The sequence below is a fragment of the Apodemus sylvaticus genome, chromosome 14, assembly GCF_947179515.1.
Source record: "Apodemus sylvaticus chromosome 14, mApoSyl1.1, whole genome shotgun sequence".
Classification (NCBI taxonomy): domain Eukaryota; kingdom Metazoa; phylum Chordata; class Mammalia; order Rodentia; family Muridae; genus Apodemus; species Apodemus sylvaticus.
This window is the reverse complement of record NC_067485.1, coordinates 76,961,405-76,984,919: the sequence shown is the minus strand read 5'-3', so window position 1 is coordinate 76,984,919 and position 23,515 is coordinate 76,961,405.

Sequence of the window (23,515 nt, the reverse complement as noted above, 5' to 3'; positions counted from 1 at the left end):
GGTTTAGTGGGAGAGGATGTGCCTAACTCAACAGAGAGTCGATATGCCAGGGTGGGACATACCCAGGGAGCCCCACCCTCTCAGGAGAAAAGAGGGGAGTAGAGGAAAGAATCTGTGAGGGGGTGACCAGGAACTGGGGTAGTGTTTGGCATATAAATAAATAGATAATTAAGAAATAAGAACAAGCTAAGATGGTGTCAGAGAGCTACTGCTTTAAGCATTGCCTGGGGCATGATTTTTGTCTAAATGAGCCTTAACTCTAAGACTCACTAAGAAGAAAGCCTTTTGTCTTCTCCTGCCCTTCTGGCACTCACAGCACTTGGTCCCAACCAGAGCAGGATTCTGCTCATTCCAGGCCCTGCTCTCCCCTTCCAGCCTGGCAGACAGCATTGCTTCCCTTAAGGGAGAGGAGGACTGCAGACCAGCTCAGGATCTTGCTCTGTTCTCCCTGAGCTGGTGTACTGACATAGACACTTCCAGAAGAAAGGCAGACACGGGACCACAGACTATGTGTTTTTGTGTGTGCTGCTCAAAGGACAACTTGAAGGAGTCAATTCTCTCCTAACAAAGTGCCTGTACTGGCTAGTTTTGTGTGTCAACTTGACACCGGCTGGAGTTATCACAGAGAAAGGGGTTTCAGTTGGGGAAGTGCCTCCATGAGATCCAGCTGTGGGTCATTTTCTCAATTAGTGATCAAGTGGTGAGGGCCCCTTGTGGGTGGTTCCACCTTTGGGCTGATAAGAGAGCAGGCTGAGCAAGCCAGGGGAAGCAAGCCAGTAAGAAACATCCCTCCGTGGCCTCTGCATCAGCTCCTGTTTCCTGACCTGCTTGAGTTCCAGTCCTGACTTCCTTTAGTGATGAACTGCAATGTGGAAGTGTAAGCTCAATAAACCCTTTCCTCCCCAACTTGCTCTTTGGTCATGATGTTTGTGCAGAAATAGAAACCCTGACTGAGACAGTGCCTTTATGTATCTAACTACTTTGCTGGTATCTGTATTAGTCAGAGTTCTCTAGAGTCATAGAGTGTATGGGTTGTCTTTACACAGTAAGGGAATTAATTTGTTGACGACTTACAGTCTTTACTCCCACTACCCAACAACGGTCAGCAGCAGCTGTGAATGGAAGTCCAAGGATCTAGTAGTTGCTCAGTCCCACAAGACAAGAAGGCAAAGAAGAGAGTGAATCTTCCTTTTCCAATGTCCTTACGTAGGTCTCCAGCAGAAGGTTGGATCTAGATTAACACCACAACACCTTTAATCCCAGATGACCTTGAACTCAGAAATCTTCCTGTTTTAATCTTCTGGGATTCATAACCACTATGCCTCAAGATCTCCATGCCAAGAACCAGGTCAGAAATTTGTATCTCTCAGCCTCCAGATTAAGATCACAGATGAGCTTTCCAATTCTTGATTGTAGTTCATTCCAGGTATAGTCAAGTTAACAACCAGGAATAGCTGCTACACCATCCTCCTTCCCTTGATTCTAAGAGGGTGTTCCTCCAACACCCCCATTCCCACCTCCCTGCCCTCAATTCCCCTACACTGGGGCATCTAGGGAACCTTCATAAGACCAAGGACCTCTCCTTCCATTGATGCCTGACAAGGCAATCCTCTGCTACATATGTAGCTGGAGCCATGTGTACTCCTTAGCTGCTGGGAGCTCTGGAGGTGGGGGGGGGGTGGGTGTCTAGATGGTTGATATTGTTGTTCTTCCTATGGGGTTGCAAACCTTTTTAGCTCCCTTTGTCCTTTCTCTAACTCCTCCATTAGGGACCCCATGCTCAGTCCAATTGATGGCTGTGCACATATGCCTCTGTGTTTGTAAGGTTCTGCAGGGCCTCTCAGGAGACAGCAGTATCAGGCTCTTTTCAGCAAACATTTCTTGGTATCCACAATAGTGTTGGGGTTTGGTGACTGTATATGGAGTGAATCCTCAGGTGGGAGAGTCTCTGGATGGCCTTTCCTTCAGTCTCTGCTCTACACTTTATCTCCATATTTGCTCCTGTGAGTATTTTATCCCCCTTCTCAAAAGACCTGAAGCACCCACACTTGCGTCTTCCTTGTTCTTGAGCTTCAGGTGGTCTGTGAATTGTATCTTGAGTATTTGGAACTTTTGGGCTAATATCTACTTATCAGTGAGTGCATACCATGTGTATTCTTTTGTGATTGGGTTACCTAACTCAGGATGATATTTTCTAGTTCTGTCCATTTGCCTAAGAATTTCATAAATTCATTGTTTTTAATAGCTGAGCAGTATTCCAGTATGTAAATATACCACATTTTCTGTAATCCATTCCTCTGTTGAAGGACATCTAGGTTCTTTCCAGCTTCTGGCTATTATAAATAAGGCTGCTATGAACATAGTGGAACATGTGTCCTTATTATATGCTGGAGTATCTTCTGGGTATATGCCCAGGAGTGGTATATCTGGACCCTCAGGTAGTACTATGTCCAATTTTCTGAGGAGCCACCAAACTGATTTCCAGAGTGGTTGTACCAGCTGGCAATCCCACCAGCAATGGAGGAGTGTTCCTCTTTCTCCACATCCTCTCCAGCATTTGCTGTTCCCTGAGGTTTTTGATCTTGGCCATTCTGACTGGTATGAGGTGGGATCTTAGGGTTGTTTTGATTTGCATTTCCCTGATAACAAGGATGTTGAACATTTCTTTATGTGCTTCTTGGCCATTCCATTTTCCTCAGTTGAAAATTCTATGTTTAGCTCTGTACCCCACTTTTTAATTGGGTTATTTGGTTCTCTGGACTCTAACTTCTTGAATTCTTTGTATCTATTGGAAATTAGCCCTCTATTGGATGTAGGATTGGTGAAGATCTTTTCCCAATCTGTTGGCTGCCATTTTGTCTTATTGACAATATCCTTTGACTTACAGAAGCTTTGCAGTTTTGTGAGGTCCCATTTGTCAATTCTTGATCTTAGAGCATAAGCCATTAGTGTTTTGTTCAGGAAATTTCCCCCTGTGCCCATGTGTTCAAGGCTCTTTCTCACTTTTTCTTCTATAAGTTTCAGTTTTTCTGGTTTTATGTGAAGGTCATTGATCCAGTTGGGACTTGAGCTTTGTACAAGGAGATAAGAATGGATCAATTTGCATTTGTCTACAAGCTGACTACCAGTTGAGCCAGCACCACTTGTTAAAATGCTCTCTTTTCTCTACAAGAGGAACACTAATAATGTACCAACCAGTATCCCCAGAGCTCCCAGGGACTAAGCCACCAAGCAAAGGGTGTGCATGGAGGGACCTACGGCTCCAGCTACATATAGAGCAAAGATGACCATTTCAGACATCAATGAGAGGAGAGGCCATTGGTCCTGTGAAGGCTCGATTCCTCAGAATAGGGGAATGCAAGTCAGGAAATTTAGGTGGGGTGGGATAGGAGTTCTTCAGTGGGGTAATGTGGAAAGGGGCTAACATTTAAAATGTAAATAAAGAAGCTTTTTTTTTTTTTTTTTTTTTTTGGTTTTTTGGATTTTTTTTTTTTCAAGACAGGGTTTCTCTGTATAGCCCTGGCTGTCCTGGAACTCACTCTGTAGACCAGGGTGGCCTCGAACTCAAGAAACTCCACCTGCCTCTGCCTCCCAGAGTGCTGGAATTACAGGCAAGCACCACTACCACCCGGCTTAAAGCAAATATCTAATGAAAAATTAAAAGGCTGTCTTTTTTTTTCCACTGGATAGTTTTAGCTCCAAATATCAAGTGACCATAGCTATTAGTTCATTTCTGGGTCTTCAGTTCTATTTAATTGATGTTCCTGCATATCTCTGTACCAATACCATACAGCTTTTAATCACTATTGCTTGAGGCCAGGGATGGTGATTGCGCCAGCAGTTCTTTTATTGTTGAGAATAGTATTTGGCTGGGCGGTGGTGCACACCTGTAATCCCAGCCCTCTGGGAGACAGAGGCAGGCAGATTTTCTGAATTTGAGGCCAGCCTGGTCTACAGAGTGAGTCCCAGGACAGTCAGGGCTATACAGAGAAACCCCTGTCTCCAAAAAAACCAAATCCAAAAAACCAAAAAACCAAAAAAAAAAAAAAATAGTTTTTGATATCCTGTTTGTTTTTGTTATTCCAAATGAATTTGCAAATGGCTCTTTCTAACTCTATGAAGAAGTAAGTTGGAATTTTGATGGGGATTACATTGAATCTGTAGTTAGCTTTCAGCAAGATGTCCATTTTTGCTATAGTAATACTTGCTGTGGAGTTTATGACCAAGGAGTTTATCACCAGCCCAGACCAGAAGGTGCCACTGGTAAGGCAGGTTTCTTGTGTCCCTGGATCCTGTTGGTCCCAGTTACTCCCAGAGGTGTTGGGACAGATGTTATGTCCTCCTCATTTCTAATCCTATGACCCTGGGCATGTTAGAGCACCTCTGATCCTATGACCCTGGGCATGTTACAGCACCTCTGATTCTATGATCCTGGGCATGTTATAGCACCTCTGATCCTATGACCCTGGACATGTTAGAGCACCTCTGATCCTATGACCCTGGGCATGTTAGAGCACCTCTGATCCTATGACCCTGGACATGTTAGATCACCTCTGATTCTATGATCCTGGGCATGTTAGAGCACCTCTGATCCTATGATCCTGGGCATGTTACAGCACCTCTGATTCTATGACCCTGGGCATGTTAGAGCACCTCTGATCCTATGACCCTGGGCATGTTAGAGCACCTCTGATCCTATGACCCTGGGCATGTTACAGCACCTCTGATCCTATGACCCTGGACATGTTAGATCACCTCTGATTCTATGATCCTGGGCATGTTAGAGCACCTCTGATCCTATGATCCTGGGCATGTTACAGAACCTCTGATCCTATGACCCTGGGCATGTTAGAGCACCTCTGATTCTATGATCCTGGGCATGTTAGAGCACCTCTGATCCTATGATCCTGGGCATGTTAGAGCACCTCTGATCCTATGATCCTGGGCATGTTACATCACCTCTGATTCTATGACCCTGGGCATGTTAGAGCACCTCTGATCCTATGGCCCTGGGCATGTTAGAGCACCTCTGATTCTATGACCCTGGGCATGTTAGAGCACCTCTGATCCTATGACCCTGGGCATGTTAGAGCACCTCTGATTCTATGATGCTGGGCATGTTAGAGCACCTCTGATCCTATGATCCTGGGCATGTTACAGCACCTCTGATCCTATGACCCTGGGCGTGTTAGAGCACCTCTGATTCTATGATCCTGGGCATGTTAGAGCACCTCTGATCCTATGATCCTGGGCATGTTACAGCACCTCTGATTCTATGACCCTGGGCATGTTAGAGCACCTCTGATCCTATGGCCCTGGGCATGTTAGAGCACCTCTGATTCTATGACCCTGGGCATGTTAGAGCACCTCTGATCCTATGACCCTGGGCATGTTAGAGCACCTCTGATTCTATGATCCTGGGCATGTTAGAGCACCTCTGATCCTATGATCCTGGGCATGTTACAGCACCTCTGATCCTATGACCCTGGGCATGTTAGAGCACCTCTGATCCTATGGCCCTGGGCATGTTACAGCACCTCTGATCCTATGATCCTGGGCATGTTAGAGCACCTCTGATCCTATGATCCTGGGCATGTTACAGCACCTCTGATCCTATGACCCTGGGCATGTTAGAGCACCTCTGATCCTATGGCCCTGGGCATGTTAGAGCACCTCTGATTCTATGACCCTGGGCATGTTAGAGCACCTCTGATCCTATGATCCTGGGCATGTTACAGCACCTCTGATCCTATGACCCTGGGCATGTTAGAGCACCTCTGATCCTATGGCCCTGGTCGTGTTAGAGCACCTCTGATCCTATGGCCCTGGGCGTGTTAGAGCACCTCTGATCCTATGATCCTGGGCGTGTTAGAGCACCTTTGACCCTATGACCCTGGGTGTGTTAGAGCACCTCTGATCCTATTATCCTGGGCGTGTTAGAGCACCTTTGACCCTCTGACCCTGGGCGTGTTAGAGCACCTCTGATCCTATGGCCCTGGTCATGTTAGAGCACCTCTGATCCTATGGCCCTGGTCGTGTTAGAGCACCTCTGATCCTATGGCCCTGGTCATGTTAGAGCACCTCTGATCCTATGGCCCTGGGCGTGTTAGAGCACCTCTGATCCTATGATCCTGGGCGTGTTAGAGCACCTTTGACCCTATGACCCTGGGTGTGTTAGAGCACCTCTGATCCTATGATCCTGGGCGTGTTAGAGCACCTTTGACCCTCTGACCCTGGGCGTGTTAGAGCACCTCTGATCCTATGACCCTGGGTGTGTTAGAGCACCTCTGATCCTATGATCCTGGGCGTGTTAGAGCACCTTTGACCCTATGACCCTGGGCGTGTTAGAGCACCTCTGATCCTATGATCCTGGGCGTGTTAGAGCACCTTTGACCCTATGACCCTGGGTGTGTTAGAGCACCTCTGATCCTATGATCCTGGGCATGTTAGAGCACCTCTGATCCTATGAACCTGGGCATGTTACAGCACCTCTGATTCTATGACCCTGGGCATGTTAGAGCACCTCTGATCCTATGACCCTGGGCATGTTAGAGCACCTCTGATTCTATGATCCTGGGCATGTTAGAGCACCTCTGATCCTATGATCCTGGGCATGTTAGAGCACCTCTGATCCTATGACCCTGGGCATGTTAGAGCACCTCTGATCCTATGACCCTGGGCATGTTACAGCACCTCTGATCCTATGATCCTGGGCATGTTAGAGCACCTCTGATTCTATGATCCTGGGCATGTTAGAGCACCTCTGATCCTATGATCCTGGGCATGTTAGAGCACCTCTGATCCTATGATCCTGGGCATGTTACAGCACCTCTGATTCTATGACCCTGGGCATGTTAGAGCACCTCTGATCCTATGACCCTGGGCATGTTACAGCACCTCTGATTCTATGACCCTGGGCATGTTAGAGCACCTCTGATCCTATGACCCTGGGCATGTTAGAGCACCTCTGATCCTATGACCCTGGGCATGTTACAGCACCTCTGATCCTATGACCCTGGACATGTTAGATCACCTCTGATTCTATGATCCTGGGCATGTTAGAGCACCTCTGATCCTATGATCCTGGGCATGTTAGAGCACCTCTGATCCTATGATCCTGGGCATGTTACATCACCTCTGATTCTATGACCCTGGGCATGTTAGAGCACCTCTGATCCTATGGCCCTGGGCATGTTAGAGCACCTCTGATTCTATGACCCTGGGCATGTTAGAGCACCTCTGATCCTATGACCCTGGGCATGTTAGAGCACCTCTGATTCTATGATCCTGGGCATGTTAGAGCACCTCTGATCCTATGATCCTGGGCATGTTACAGCACCTCTGATCCTATGACCCTGGGCGTGTTAGAGCACCTCTGATTCTATGATCCTGGGCATGTTAGAGCACCTCTGATCCTATGATCCTGGGCATGTTAGAGCACCTCTGATCCTATGATCCTGGGCATGTTACAGCACCTCTGATTCTATGACCCTGGGCATGTTAGAGCACCTCTGATCCTATGGCCCTGGGCATGTTAGAGCACCTCTGATTCTATGACCCTGGGCATGTTAGAGCACCTCTGATCCTATGACCCTGGGCATGTTAGAGCACCTCTGATTCTATGATCCTGGGCATGTTAGAGCACCTCTGATCCTATGATCCTGGGCATGTTACAGCACCTCTGATCCTATGACCCTGGGCATGTTAGAGCACCTCTGATCCTATGGCCCTGGGCATGTTACAGCACCTCTGATTCTATGATCCTGGGCATGTTATAGCACCTCTGATCCTATGACCCTGGGCATGTTAGAGCACCTCTGATTCTATGATCCTGGGCGTGTTAGAGCACCTTTGACCCTATGACCCTGGGTGTGTTAGAGCACCTCTGATCCTATGATCCTGGGTGTGTTAGAGCACCTTTGACCCTCTGACCCTGGGCGTGTTAGAGCACCTCTGATCCTATGACCCTGGGTGTGTTAGAGCACCTCTGATCGTATGATCCTGGGCGTGTTAGAGCACCTTTGACCCTATGACCCTGGGCGTGTTAGAGCACCTCTGATCCTATGATCCTGGGCGTGTTAGAGCACCTTTGACCCTATGACCCTGGGTGTGTTAGAGCACCTCTGATCCTATGATCCTGGGCATGTTAGAGCACCTCTGATCCTATGAACCTGGGCATGTTAGAGCACCTCTGATCCTATGGCCCTGGGCATGTTAGAGCACCTCTGATCCTATGACCCTGGGCATGTTAGAGCACCTCTGATTCTATGATCCTGGGCATGTTAGAGCACCTCTGATCCTATGATCCTGGGCATGTTAGAGCACCTCTGATCCTATGACCCTGGGCATGTTAGAGCACCTCTGATCCTATGACCCTGGGCATGTTACAGCACCTCTGATTCTATGATCCTGGGCATGTTAGAGCACCTCTGATTCTATGATCCTGGGCATGTTAGAGCACCTCTGATCCTATGATCCTGGGCATGTTATAGCACCTCTGATCCTATGACCCTGGGCATGTTAGAGCACCTCTGATCCTATGGCCCTGGGCATGTTAGAGCACCTCTGATTCTATGATCCTGGGCATGTTAGAGCACCTCTGATCCTATGATCCTGGGCATGTTACAGCACCTCTGACCCTATGACCCTGGCATGTTAGAGCACCTCTGATCCTATGGCCCTGGGCATGTTACAGCACCTCTGATTCTATGATCCTGGGCATGTTAGAGCACCTCTGATCCTATGATCCTGGGCATGTTAGAGCACCTCTGATCCTATGATCCTGGGCATGTTATAGCACCTCTGATCCTATGACCCTGGGCATGTTAGAGCACCTCTGATCCTATGGCCCTGGGCATGTTAGAGCACCTCTGATTCTATGATCCTGGGCATGTTAGAGCACCTCTGATCCTATGATCCTGGGCATGTTAGAGCACCTCTGATCCTATGATCCTGGGCATGTTACAGCACCTCTGATTCTATGACCCTGGGCATGTTAGAGCACCTCTGATCCTATGACCCTGGGCATGTTAGAGCACCTCTGATCCTATGACCCTGGGCATGTTACAGCACCTCTGATTCTATGATCCTGGGCATGTTATAGCACCTCTGATCCTATGACCCTGGACATGTTAGAGCACCTCTGATCCTATGACCCTGGGCATGTTAGAGCACCTCTGATCCTATGACCCTGGACATGTTAGATCACCTCTGATTCTATGATCCTGGGCATGTTAGAGCACCTCTGATCCTATGATCCTGGGCCTGTTAGAACACCTCTGATCCTATGATCCTGGCTGTGTTAGAGCACTTCTGATACTATGATCCTGGCTGTGTTAGAGCACCTGGGAGTAGAGTGTACTCTGGGGGTTTCGGGACTGGCTTTGGTGTTTGAGCCCAAGGTAAACCAGCCTAGAATGGAAGGTCCATTTTAGGCCTTTCTAAAGGCCTAGTTGTGCAGTGATAGTTGTGTTATATATTGATATTTTAATTCCATTTGATCTGAAAGGATAATTACTATTATTTCTTTAACCTTTAGTGTTTAAGAAAACCTTTAGTGTTTTTTTTTCTAGCATTTGTTTGTTTAATTTAGTTTATTTTAATGAACTTCTTTTGTTTCAATTTAACATGTCATACGACCCTTTGGGAAACACATTTCAATAATAATAATTGCTGAATTGCTGACAGCAGCAACAAAGGACTATGTCACAAGGCATTGGGTTTCAAACATAAATGGAGTTGTTTGAACATGTTAGATCTTTGGGATCTGGGAAAGGAAAGATGGTGGTTCTTCTATTTAGTAAGACAACAAGCATAAATGAATTAATTGTAAACTGATATGTGAAGTGGAAACTTATGGTTTCTTTGGAAAGTCAGTTGTATGAGATGATGTTTCACATGTGAAGGAGGGATTTCCTGAAGCAGACAATGGTAAAAGGATGTTTTGCTAAAGTAGACATGTGAAGGAATGTATCAGGCGGATTGGCAGAGTGATGTCAGCTGCTACAGACTGAACTCAAGTGGACAAGTAAGTAAGACAGACTCACATGCTAACACAGGACACTTGGTGAGGAAAGGCACTTGGAAGACACACGATGTTTGGAGGGAATATAACAGGACCCAATGGACAGTGAGATGGGCTTCCTTGTCAAGCTAGCTCTGCAATGCAGCTTGGTCTTCGGTCCATGATCTTTGATTTGCTAAGAGATGTAGGGCAGAGAACTTTTCTCCGTGGTCTTGGTCAGTCCTGTTGACTTGTGCCAGTTTGGCTGAGGCTTCCTTTTTTCTGCTGCATCATGCTACCACTGCTGACTCATGCTAGCTACTCAGACACTACCAATCGGGACTGCTAGTATATTCCTGAAGTATTTGAGAGTGCATCCAGCTGCCACTTCTGAACCTGGGCATGCTAGAGCACCTCTGATCCTATGATCCTGGGTGTGTTAGAGCACCTTTGACCCTATGACCCTGGGCGTGTTAGAGTACCTCTGATCCTATGGCCCTGGGCATGTTAGAGCACCTCTGATCCTATGGCCCTGGGCGTGTTAGAGCACCTTTGACCCTATGACCCTGGGCGTGTTAGAGCACCTCTGATCCTATGATCCTGGGCGTGTTAGAGCACCTTTGACCCTATGACCCTGGGTGTGTTAGAGCACCTCTGATCCTATGGCCCTGGGCATGTTAGAGCACCTCTGATCCTATGATCTGGGCATGTTAGAGCACCTCTGATCCTATGATCCTGGGCGTGTTAGAGCACCTTTGACCCTATGACCCTGGGCGTGTTAGAGCACCTCTGATCCTATGATCCTCGGCATGTTAGAGCACCTCTGATCCTATGGCCCTGGGCATGTTAGAGCACCTCTGATCCTATGATCTGGGCATGTTAGAGCACCTCTGATCCTATGATCCTGGGCGTGTTAGAGAACCTTTGACCCTATGACCCTGGGCGTGTTAGAGCACCTCTGATCCTATGATCCTGGGCGTGTAAGAGAACCTTTGACCCTATGACCCTGGGCGTGTTAGAGCACCTCTGATCCTATGATCCTGGGCGTGTTAGAGCACCTTTGACCCTATGACCCTGGGCGTGTTAGAGCACCTCTGATCCTATGATCCTGGGCGTGTTAGAGCACCTTTGACCCTATGACCCTGGGTGTGTTAGAGCACCTCTGATCCTATGATCCTGGGCGTGTTAGAGCACCTTTGACCCTCTGACCCTGGGCGTGTTAGAGCACCTCTGATCCTATGGCCCTGGGCGTGTTAGAGCACCTCTGATCCTATGACCCTGGGTGTGTTAGAGCACCTCTGATCCTATGATCCTGGGCGTGTTAGAGCACCTTTGACCCTATGACCCTGGGCGTGTTAGAGCACCTCTGATCCTATGATCCTGGGCGTGTTAGAGCACCTTTGACCCTATGACCCTGGGCGTGTTAGAGCACCTCTGATCCTATGATCCTGGGCATGTTAGAGCACCTCTGATCCTATGATCCTGGGCATGTTAGAGCACCTCTGATCCTTTGGCCCTGGGCATGTTAGAATACCTCTGATCCTATGATCCTGGGCATGTTAGACCACCTCTGATCCTATGATCCGGGGCGTGTTAGAGCACCTTTGACCCTATGACCCTGGGCGTGTTAGAGCACCTCTGATCCTATGGCCCTGGGCATGTTAGAATACCTCTGATCTTATGATCCTGGGCCTGTGAACTGAAAGGCTAATTTCCGAAATAATGCAGATGGGATTTGCTCCAAAGACCAATTTCTAAACAGGCCCACTTCTCCATATCCTAATAACTTTTCTTTTCTACTACAAGGTGGTAGGCTAGAAGGGTAGCTAAAGCATTTAAAAACCACTATTAAAATTAAGGTTGTAAAACTCTAAAACTATAGAGATAGGGTAACTACTATAATCTATAACCCATTGTTATGCAGCAGGGGAGAGAGAAATAAGAATGAGAAGTGAATAAAGTAGAAAAATTATAAGTCCTTTAACATTTGTTATGTTATAGTTGATTCTCAATTATTTGAATAGCAGTAAAAATCAATTTACATGCATGTACTCACATAGCAAATATATTCACAATGGTTATAAATTTGATAGAACATCAAAATTGTTTTGATACTCAAATACTTTGTACTCCCCTTTTACTTAGCAATATGAAATCAGGAAAAATAATGATTTATAAATACAAAGAAAGATGCTACATTTTGAATACAATTTTATCATAGATGTAATATAAATTATATTACATATTATATATAAATGATTCAGTATTGGAATACTTATCTGTGTAACTTACCATCACACTGGGGGGTTTTTCCTTCTGTAGGTAGTTAATATTTTATTTACTTTTTATTAATGATATTAAGCTTTTATTAGCTGACCACTTTCTTAGAATGGAAGGAAAAAAATCCAAGGAAGATTTTTTAATGAATGTTGTATAGCCCATAAGACTGCAGAGAAGAACACATACATACACAAAGGGAAATGTTCATTCACATAAAATACGAATAAAGAAGCCATTTTAAAGGTAATGATTTTTCTTTAATGGTGGAGATCTTGTTATATAGTACAGGAGGAACATGAAGAATATTGATGTTATAGACTGGATTTAAAATATCCCCTACGAGCCTGGGCCACGCATCCCATCCCCAAGCAGTGCAGAGGGCCAGCGGTTCATCTGGAGGCCGGCTGCAGGGAGGCATCTTGCAAGGGTGAGTCCTGCATTGACAACAAGACCAACTAACACCAGTGAGATCTAGATGGCAGAAGGCAAATGTAGGAACGTTACTAACAGAAATCAAGGCAATATGGCAGCATCTGAACCCAATTCTCCATTAATAGCAACTCCTGGATACCCCAACACACCAGAAAAGCAAGATTTGGATGTAAAATCACTGGTCATGATGCTATTACAAGAACACATAAAGGACATAAATAAATCTCTTAAAGAAATTCAGGAGAAAAATGATCAAAAGCTAGAGAACCTTACAAGGGAAACAAAAAATTCACTTAAAGAAATTTAGGAGAATATAGGTCAAATGATAGTAGCCAATAAGGAGGAAATGCAAAAATCACTTAAAAAAATAAGGAGAACTTTGATCAACAGGCAGAAGTCATGAAAGAAGAAACACAAAAAGCTCTCAAAGAATTACAGGAAAACACAAACAAGCAAGTGAAGGAACTGAGCAAAAACATCGAGGATCTAAAAACAGAAGTAGAAACAACTAAGAAATCGCAAAGAGAGACAACTTTGGAGATAGAAAACCTTGGGAAGAAATCAGGGACCATAGATGCAAATATCAACAACAGAATACAAGAGATAGAAGAAAGAATCTCAGATGCTGAAGATACCATAGAAACCATGGACTCAACGGTCAAAGAAAATGCAAAATGCAAAAAGCTTGTAACCCAAAACATCCAGGAAATCCAGGACACAATGAGAAGGCCCAACCTAAGGATTATAGACATTGATGAGAGTGAAGATTTACAACTTAAAGGGCCAGCAAATATCTTCAGTAAAATTATGAAAAAAAACTTCCCTAACCTAAATAGAGAGATGCCCATGAATATACAAGAAGCCTACTGAACTCCAAACAGACTGGACCAGAACAGAACTACCTCCCATCACGTAATAATCAAAACCCCAAATGTATTAAACAAAGAAAGAATATTAAAGGCAGTAAGAGAAAGAGGCCAAGTAACATAAAAAGGAAGATCTATCAGAATCACACCAGACTTCTCACCAGAGACTATGAAAGCTAGAAGATCCTGGGCGAAGCTCATGAAGACTCTAAGAGAACACAAATGCCAGCCAAAACTACTATACCCAGCAAAACTCTCAATCACCATAGATGGAGAAACCAAGATATTCCATGACAAAACCAAGTTCACTCAATATCTTAACACAAACCCAGCCCTACAAAGGATAATAGGAAGAAAACACCAATACAAGGAGGGAAACTTCACCCTGGAAAATGCAAGATAGTAATCTTCTTTCATCAAACACAAAAGAAGATAACCAATCAAATATAAAAGATAACATAAAAATGATAGGAAGTAATAATCACTATTCCTTAATATCTCTTAACATCAATGGACTCAATTCCCCCCAAAAAAGACATAGACTGTCCCTTCCCCCACAGCATTGAGCTGGGCTTCTCAGCCCATTCGATCAGTCTGCGACATTCCTGGCCACCACCCCCAGCCTTCCACTTGTGTTATCCCTGGCCTTTGTTCTTCTGAGAACCATACAGCTGCTTTCACCTGGAAATCAAGGCTGCCTCAGGGCAGTCTCACCTGGAAACATCCTTGGACCTGTAAGACATGAAGTCCTTTAATCCCAGCAGGTGACCCACTGAGAAGAGGAGCCAAGGATTTCTCAGATATCTCCTTGAGTCTGGGGAGAAGGGTTTGCCCAAACTGTTAAAAGGTCTGACCAACATTAAAGTTTTGGCCTTGATCAGTGAAACATTGTCCTGGCCTTCTTTCTTTTCACCCCTTCCCTATCTATCTCCCAGCTTCTGTTCCAGCAACCCAGTTCATAATAGCTGCAGGCAGCTAGGGAATACAACAGAGTGGCGCCCAACATGGGGCTGGATACAAGAAGGCTTCCTGAGGTGACCCTGTTTTGGCGAAGCTTCACGGAAAAAGGAAAAGATGGTATCCTGCATGGTGAGCAACTATAGATGCTAGAGGATACGGACTAAGTGAGGAAGTGTTAACCCAGCGCTTAACTTGCTTAGGGGGCAGACAGTGGAATATGGGGTAGGAATTTGGTAGGCATTTGTCTACAGATCTTAAGAGCTGATTCAGGCGAAAAAGAAAAGGGTTTTAAAAATAGGCATATGTGGGCAGCCTCCAAGAGCTGCTTTAAAGAGGAAAATGGATGCAATTGCTTAACAACAAACACGCTTCTCTTTCTGTGTATCTTTTTGTGTTGTTTGTCCCAGTGCACCGATTGTCTGTCTACATGTACGTTTATTTGTCTGTGTTTTATGTGAATGAGCGTTTGTTTCATGCTAAAAATAAAAATTGATTAAAATTCCGTCTGCTGGGGCCTTGAGCCAGCAGGCCGCAAGCTGATACAAAGCTGCATGCAGCAGCAGGCAATGGTGGCGCGCATGCTTTTAATCCCAGCACTTGGGAGGCAGAACGCCATGGGCAAATGGCCTGGGCAAGTGGCTAGAGGCAGAGCGCATAGAGATACACAGTGCAATGCAGGGTCCAGGCTATTGGCAGCTAGAATAAACCCAGAACTCTGCGGGTGGGCCAGGCAGAGCCGATGGCAGCCCGGCTAGAAGGAGCTCAGTATTCTGCAGGCCCTAGGCCGATGGCCCTGGACGCAACAGAGTGCAGCTCCCCAGCCTGGAGCAACTGGCATGCTCCCTCGTTGCTGCTGTTGGTGGGAGGAACAAAGCGGGGCTTAGGGAGAGCCCAAAACTCTGGGGCCAGGCAGCAGAGCACTCCAGCCAAACAGCCTCCAGGCATGGCCTGAGGGACTCAGTTTTTCTGCTTCCTCCCTACAGTGCTGCGCCTGGGACCAAGTGTGTGAAAAGGAGTGTTTTCTCTCTGCTTCAATACAAAAGGCTGAGATCTTACATTTTTAAATATATTTTATTTATAGAAATCTCTTTTGTTTTATAAAAATATTTGTTTATAAAATGTTTTGTTTATAGAGAAACAGGCCTTTGCTTATGGGTTTTAAAATTTTTTTAATAAATAATTTTCAAAGGTTATTAAAATGTGTTAATTGGCTAAGACATCTTTTTAAGCTTGCCACAGGAGAACTTAAACCTCGGTTTTCAAGGCAGATATAAATCAACTGGCAAAGGATAGATAATTTTACAGATAAATGCTGCTATAATCAGCTGTTTATGATATGTGTTCACTGTCATTCCTTGGCAAAAATAATGTTGATATAGAACCACATTTTTTGCTCATGAAATAGAGTTTTTACATCCTTCAATAAATATATTGTTGTGTTGTTAAAATGTTATAGAGATATTTTGAAGAAATGTTTTAAGAGCCTAACAAAACATTTATTCCTTGCTTCAAGTAGCAATCACCTTAATTATTATTAATGGTTGATCTATTACATGGCAAGCCTTTTTAGGGAAAATTAATAATTGTTATCCAAAAAATAAATTGTTACAATTTACTTTAAATTTCTATATATACATCCCATATATAATACAACAACTATGGGACTAAAGTTTATATAATGTCTATTCCTTTAAGTTTTCCCTGCTTCAGCACTTGGGTGCTATAGCAGCTATTTTTAAAATGTTAAAAATCAATCTTTTAATAATAGTAAATATATATAAAGCTCATGGTTTACAATTGCTTAAAATTTTTCTATTTTTAATACTGCTAATTCTTAATTTTACAATTGTTTATGCAAATATAATTCAAATTTCCAAAGATATATTCTCTAAATTACTGTCCTTTAGATATTTAAAGGTTAACCAAAAGCTGAAGAGACAGCCATGGGTGCTGAGAGCTGAACTCCTATATTTTTATGTTTGTAAGCCTGGAGAGATAGCTCAGCTGCTAAAGGCTAGGCCCTCATTCATGGAGCATGAGAGCTCAAATCCCAGCGACCACATGGTGGCTCACAACCACCTATGGTGAGATTTAACGCCCTCTTCTGGTGTGTCTGAAGACAACTACAATATACTTATTAATAATTAAATCTTTAAAAAGGTGCCTGGACAAGACCCCTTGCGACAAGGCACATAAAGTTTGTATCCCAAACAGGCTATATAGAAACATTCAGATGTACAAGCATATTAATTATTTATATCATCAAAAGGGTAATGGCTTAAAAAATAACTTTATATTTTTATGTACATCAAATTATAAAGATTTGTTCTTGATGTCCTCAATTTCTACTTCTACCATATAATGGTGTTGATTCTAGAGGACTTAATTAACTTTTATAGATAATTGATACTCATATTTCTAATTTAGAAAATTAAAATATGTACATATAACTATGATTCATTTTCAGGCACTCTAATTGCAACTGCTCTAGCAAAAGGCAACTGAGAATACTATGTTTATTTTCTATAATTACATAGTTATTGCCTATGTTATGGTATATGCTTGGTGTTCCAACTTGGATTAGAACAAACATTGTAACTGGAAATTTAATGAATAAGAGTTATTCATTTGAGATATCTTTGACAATTTGATTCTTTATTATCCTCAAAGACGAGGAAAGATAAAACATTTTTAAAAAAAACTAAACAATATCTTCTTAAAAAAGAAAAAGAGTGGGGAAATGGTATCCCCGTGCATATAATTTGAATTATGCATATATATTTTTAGGGCATATATATTTTTAAGAAAATTTTAAAATTTGGATGCCAAGGAAATCCTTGCTAAATGTATATGGCTTCCTCTCACTAGGCACACTGGTGCCTAGATGAGATAGAAGAATTCACTTATTGGCATGGCCATTGTCCTCAAGATAGATTAATAATGTTTTTTAGATATACATGAGGTTGTATTTCCTAATATGATCTTTACAGCTGCTGCATAATGCTCTTTTGATTTTCATAAATGGCTCTTCTGGAGGAAGAGATAGATATGTTATTTATAATCAACAGGTGGTTATAGAAACACCTGGGCTCAGCTTAGTTAGAGCTGACAATGGTATTAAATCTTTTTCAACCTATAAATTATACTTTTAATCCTTTTACAATTAGCTTTTATGTTGCAAAATTTGTCCTTTATTGGAAACCTATGGCATGTGTAATTTTAATATGCCATCAGGATCTTTGTTTTCACTACAGTAAAACAATGCCCTAACTGCCTTTCCTTATCTCCAGCTTCTCATTTAGGGGTTAATCCATGTGGCCTTATGGCCAGTCATTTTGACAAATGGATGTAACTCGCTATGCAAAATTAGAAAATTAAAATTTATACATGTTTGCATTGATACTTGTTCAAGATTTCTTTTCACTTCTCTACATTCAAGAGAAGCCTCGAAATGTAATCAATCATTGTTCACAAGTTTTTATACCAAGGGATTGCCATGGTTAAATGGCAGGACTCGTTAAGCAATACATGGAATGGTCCAGATCCTGTTTTATTATGGAGAAGATGTTCTATTTATATTTTCTCTCAAAAAGAAGATGGAGCCCGATGGCTGCCAGAAAGATTGTTATGGTAGGTAAATTGAGACCCTGAATCAGTTAGTAAGTATGACTAATTCAATAATGTTCTTAAGGCTACTTCTCCCATATTGGGAAGGTAGGCTGCTTTTCCTCTCTAGCCATTAATTTGCAAGCCAGGCTTTTATTCTTGTGTTACTAATTTACAACCAAATTAAATACCATGGGCCCTCCAGAGAAACAGTCCAAGCAGTTTATCCTTTTAATCTCTTATTTTGTGTTTCAAGCAGATATCTTTCAGATACAGCACTCGAAGGTGGGCTGCTACAGCAATGGTTTCCAGGACTAGAAGATGGGGGGCTATGAAAGCCAGCCAATTAATATTCACAGGGCATTTACTTTACCAGTGGATCCTCAGAGAGGGGGCTGCATAGAACCGGATCTATGCATGTTTGTTAATTGAACAAACATGGGCATCAGTTTGAGGTGTGAGGTGAGGCACTTCAAAGGAAAAGAAAATGTCCTGCTTCTGAGATTCCCTGAAAAGCACGTCCAGCTGCATACGGGTTGACACTGAAAGACTGTCCTTAAATTATTAAGGCAGTCTATTTCCCCTCCCCTGAAAAAGATGTCAATTAATATTTAAGGGGGCCGAGGCCGCTGCTTTCCCTCACTGGTTAAAGCCCGTCATCTTTTGACGAATATATCTATCCACTGAGTTTTTTAAAAAATAAATAATTAAGGGGGAAATTGTCCCTTCCCCCACAGCATTAAGCTAGGCTTCTCAGCCGATCAGTCTGTGACATTCCTGGCTGCCACTCCCAGCCTTCCGCTTGTGTTATCCCTGGCCTTTGTTCTTCTGAGAACCATGCAGCTGCTTTCACCTGGAAATCAAGGCTGCCTCAGGGCAGTCTCACCTGGAAACATCTTGGGACCTGTAAGACATGAAGTCCTTTAATCCCAGCAGACCACCCACTGAGAAGAGGAGCCAAGGATTTCTCAGATATCTCCTTGAGTCTGGGGGGAAGGGTTTGCCCAAACTGTTAAAAGGTCTGACCAATATTAAAGCTTTGGCCTTGGTCAGTGAAACATTGTCCTGGAATTCTTTCTTTTCACCCCTTCCCTATCTATCCCTCAGCTTCTGTTCCAACAACCCAGTTCATAATAGCTACAAGCAGCTATGGAATACAATAGACTAATGGACTGGATACATAAACAGGATCCTACATTTTGCTGCATACAGGAAACACACCTCACTGTCAAAGACAAACACTATCTTAGAGTAAAAGGGTGGAAGACAATTTTACAAGCAAATGGTCTCAGGAAACAAGCCAGAGTAGCCATTCTAATATCAGATAAAATTGACTTTCAACCTAAAGTCATCAAAAGAGACACTGAGGGATACTTCTTGCTGGTCAAAGGAGAAACACACCAAGAAGAACTCTCAATCCTGAACATCTATGCGCCAAATGCAAGGGCACCCTCATTCATAAAAGAAACTTTACTAAAGCTCAAAGCACACATTGCACCTAACACAATAATTGTTAACAATTATTGTGTTAACACTGCACTTTCCTCAATGGACCAATCAGGAAAACAGAAACTAAACAGGGACACAGTGAAACTAATTTAAGCTTTGGACCAATTAGAGTTAACAGATATATATAGAACATTTCACCCTAAAGCAAAAGAATATATCTTTTTCTCAGCACGTCAAGGTACCTTCTGCAAAATCGACCACATAATTGGTCACAAAAAAGACCTCAACAAATATAAGAAGATTGAAATAATCCCATGCCTCCTATCAGATCACTATGGAGTAAAAGTGGTCTTCAACAGCAGCAAAAACAACAGAAAGCCAACATACACATGGAAACTGAACAATATTCAATGATACCTTTGTCAGGGAAGAAATAAAGAAAGAAATCAAAGACTTTTAGAATTTAATGAAAATGAAGACACAACATACCTAAATCTATGGGACACAATGAAAGCAGTGCTAAGAGGAAAACTCATACCCCTGAGTGCCTCCAAAAAGAAAATGGAGAGAGCATACCCTAGCAGCTTAATGACACACCTGAAAGCCCTGGAGCAAAAGGAAGCAAATTCACCCAGGAGGAGTAGAAGGCAGGAAATCATCAAACTCAGGGCTGAAATCAATCAAGTAGAAACTAAGAGAACCATACAAAGAAACATCAAAACCAGGAGCTGGTTCTTTGAGAAAATCAACAAGATAGATAAACACTTAGCCAGACTAACCAAAGGGCACAGAGACAGTATCCAGATTAACAAAATTAGAAATGAAAAGGGAGATATAACAACAGAAACTGAGGAAATTCAAAAAATCATCAGCTCTTACTACCAAAGCCTATACTCAACACAACTGGAGATTATGGAGGAAATGGACAATTTCCTTGGTAGATACCAAACACCAAAATTAAACCAGGATCAAATAGATCATCTAAACAGTTCCATAACCCCTAAAGAAATACAAGGGGTCATATAAGGTCTCCCAACCAAAAAAAGCTCGGGGCTATATGGCTTCAGTACAGAATTCTATCAGACCTTCAAAGAAGACCTAACACCAATACTCTTCAAACTGTTCCACAAAATAGAAACAGAAGGAACACTACCCAACTCATTTTATGAAGCCACAATTACACTGATACCAAAACCACACAAAGATCCAACAAAGAAAGAGAACTTCAGGCCAATTTCCCTTATGAATATTGATGCAAAAATACTCACTAAAATTCTTGCCAACCAAATCCAAGAACATATCAAAATGATCATCCACCACAATCAAGTGGGCTTCATCCCAGGAATGCAGGGATGGTTCAATACATGGAAATCCATCAATGCAATCCACTACATAAACAAACTCAAAGAAAAAAACATATGATCATTTCATTAGATGCTAAAAAGGCATTTGACAAAATTCAGCATCCTTTCATGCTAAAAGTCTTGGAAAGAACAGGAATTCAAGGCGCATACCTAAACATAGTTAAAGCAATATACAGCAAACCGGTAGCCAACATCAAACTAAATGGAGAGAAACTTGAAGCAATCCCACTCAAGTCAGGGACTAGACAAGGCTGACCTCTCTTTCCATATCTTTTCAATATAGTACTTGAAGTTCTAGCAAGAGCAATTAGACAACATAAGGAGGTCAAAGGGATACAAATTTGAAAGGAAGAAGTAAAATTATCACTATTTGCAAATGACATGATAGTTTACTTAAGTGACCCAAAAAACTCCACCAGAGAACTCCTACAGCTAATAAACAACTTCAGCAAAGTGGCAGGTTATAAAATCAACTCAAGCAGATCAGCTGCCTTCCTATACGCAAAGGATAATCAGGCTGAGAAAGAAGTTAGGGAAATGACACCCTTCACAATAGCAACAAACAATATAAAGTATCTTGGTGTGACTCTAACCAAACAAGTAAAAGATCTTTACGACAAGAACTTCAGGTCTCTGAAGAAGGAAATCAAAGAAGACCTCAGAAAATGGAAAAATCTGCCATGCTCGTGGATCAGCAGGATTGATATAGTTAAAATGGCCATCTTGCCCAAAGCAATCTACAGATTCAGTGCAATCCCCATCAAAATTCCAACTTAGTTCTTCACAAAGTTAGAAAAAGCAGTTCTCAATTTTATCTGGAATAACACAAAACCCAAGATAGCTAAATCTATTCTCAACAGTAAAAGAACTTCTGAGGGAATTAGTATCCCAGACCTCAAGCAATACTACAGAGCAATATTTGATGGAAACCTCTTATGTTGAGCGATGCGTTCCAAGGACTCTGTCTCTGCAGAATGTCTCATTGTGTGTTTCCTTATTTGTTCCTCCAGGAGGAAGCTTCGCTGATGTTGCCGAGAAAAGAGCTTGCTCTCCACGAATTGACAGCAAAGGCCCATTGGTGAAGACAGTCTCTGTAGCAGCTGGTGCTTTCCTGCTCAGTGGGTTGCCCCGAAAACCTGTTTGTAGCGTCCTGCATGCAGGCTAAAGGAAACCTGTGCCCACCTGGATTTGATTGGCAATAAAGAATTGCCCTAGGGACAATGGGATGCGTGGGACCCTTAGAGTGTGTAGGCAAAGATGCAGGAGTAGGAAAGGGAGAATCTCTTTGCTGCGGGGTGGGGAGGCAGACAGAACCGAAATGTAGAGAAGTAAAGGGAGCGTGGCTCCCAGAAGCACTGCCTAGAAGTGTCTTGGGAAGCAAAACCCAATGGGCTTCACAGAAAGTAACGGAAACACAGTTAAAAGCAGCTTTAGAAGGTGCTGATCCAGAAATACCAGAGGGGAACAGCATGCTCGCCACAGGAAGCTTAGAAGTGCCCAGCCACTGAGCTAGTAAGGCATGGTAAAAAGTAAGCTAATTTGTGCAGGGAAGGGGTGGCACATGCCTTTAATCCCAGCACTTGGGAGGTAGAGGCAGGCAGATTTCCGAGTTCGAAGCCAGCCCGGTCTACAGAGTTGGTTCCAGGACAGCCAGAGCTACACAGAGAAACCCTGTCTTGAAAAAAAAAAAAGAGTCTTTCATTTGCTTATCCAAACATAGCTCTTGGGACCCACCAAGAGTCAAAGCAGTGTAGCAAAAACTCCAACTGTAAATATCTACACAACTCATAGAGCTACATAACTCATGGAACAAAGATACACAACTCAGAGCTACATAACTCATCGAACAAAGAGAGGTTGAGCTGGTGCCTGTGTAGACCATTCACCCCCATGTTCTATTATTTTTAATATGAAAAGGTACTCAGTAGGGTATCAAAAGAAAAATTTAAGCCATGCAGTGGTGGCACACGACTGTAATCCCAGAACTCTGGGAGGCAGAGGCAGGCGGATTTCTGAGTTTGAGACCAGCCTGGTCTACAGAGTGAGTTCCAGGACAGCCAGGGCTATACAGAGAAACCCTGTCTGGAAAAAACCAAATCCAAAAAAACCAAAGAAACCAAAAAAAAAAAAAAAAAAAAAAAAAAAGAAAGAAAAAAAAGAAAAAAAAGAAAAAAAAAAGAAAAGAAAAGAAAGAAAAAAAGAAAAATTTATACAGCCACAAAAATCTTTGATCTAGCCAGGACCACACCTTTAATCCCAGCACTTGGGAGGCAGAGGCAGGTGGAATTCTGAGTTCGAGACCAGCCTGGTCTACAGAGTGAGTTCCATGACAGCCAGGGCTATACAGAGAAACCCTGTCTGGAAAAAACCAAATCCAAAAAAACCAAAGAAACCAAAAAAAAAAAAAAAAAAAAGAAAAAGAAAAAAAAAGAAAAAGAAAAGAAAAAAAAGAAAAGAAAAAAAAGAAAAGAAAAAAGAAAGAAAGAAAAAAAGAAAAATTTATACAGCCACAAAAATCTTTGATCTAGCCAGGACCACACCTTTAATCCCAGCAC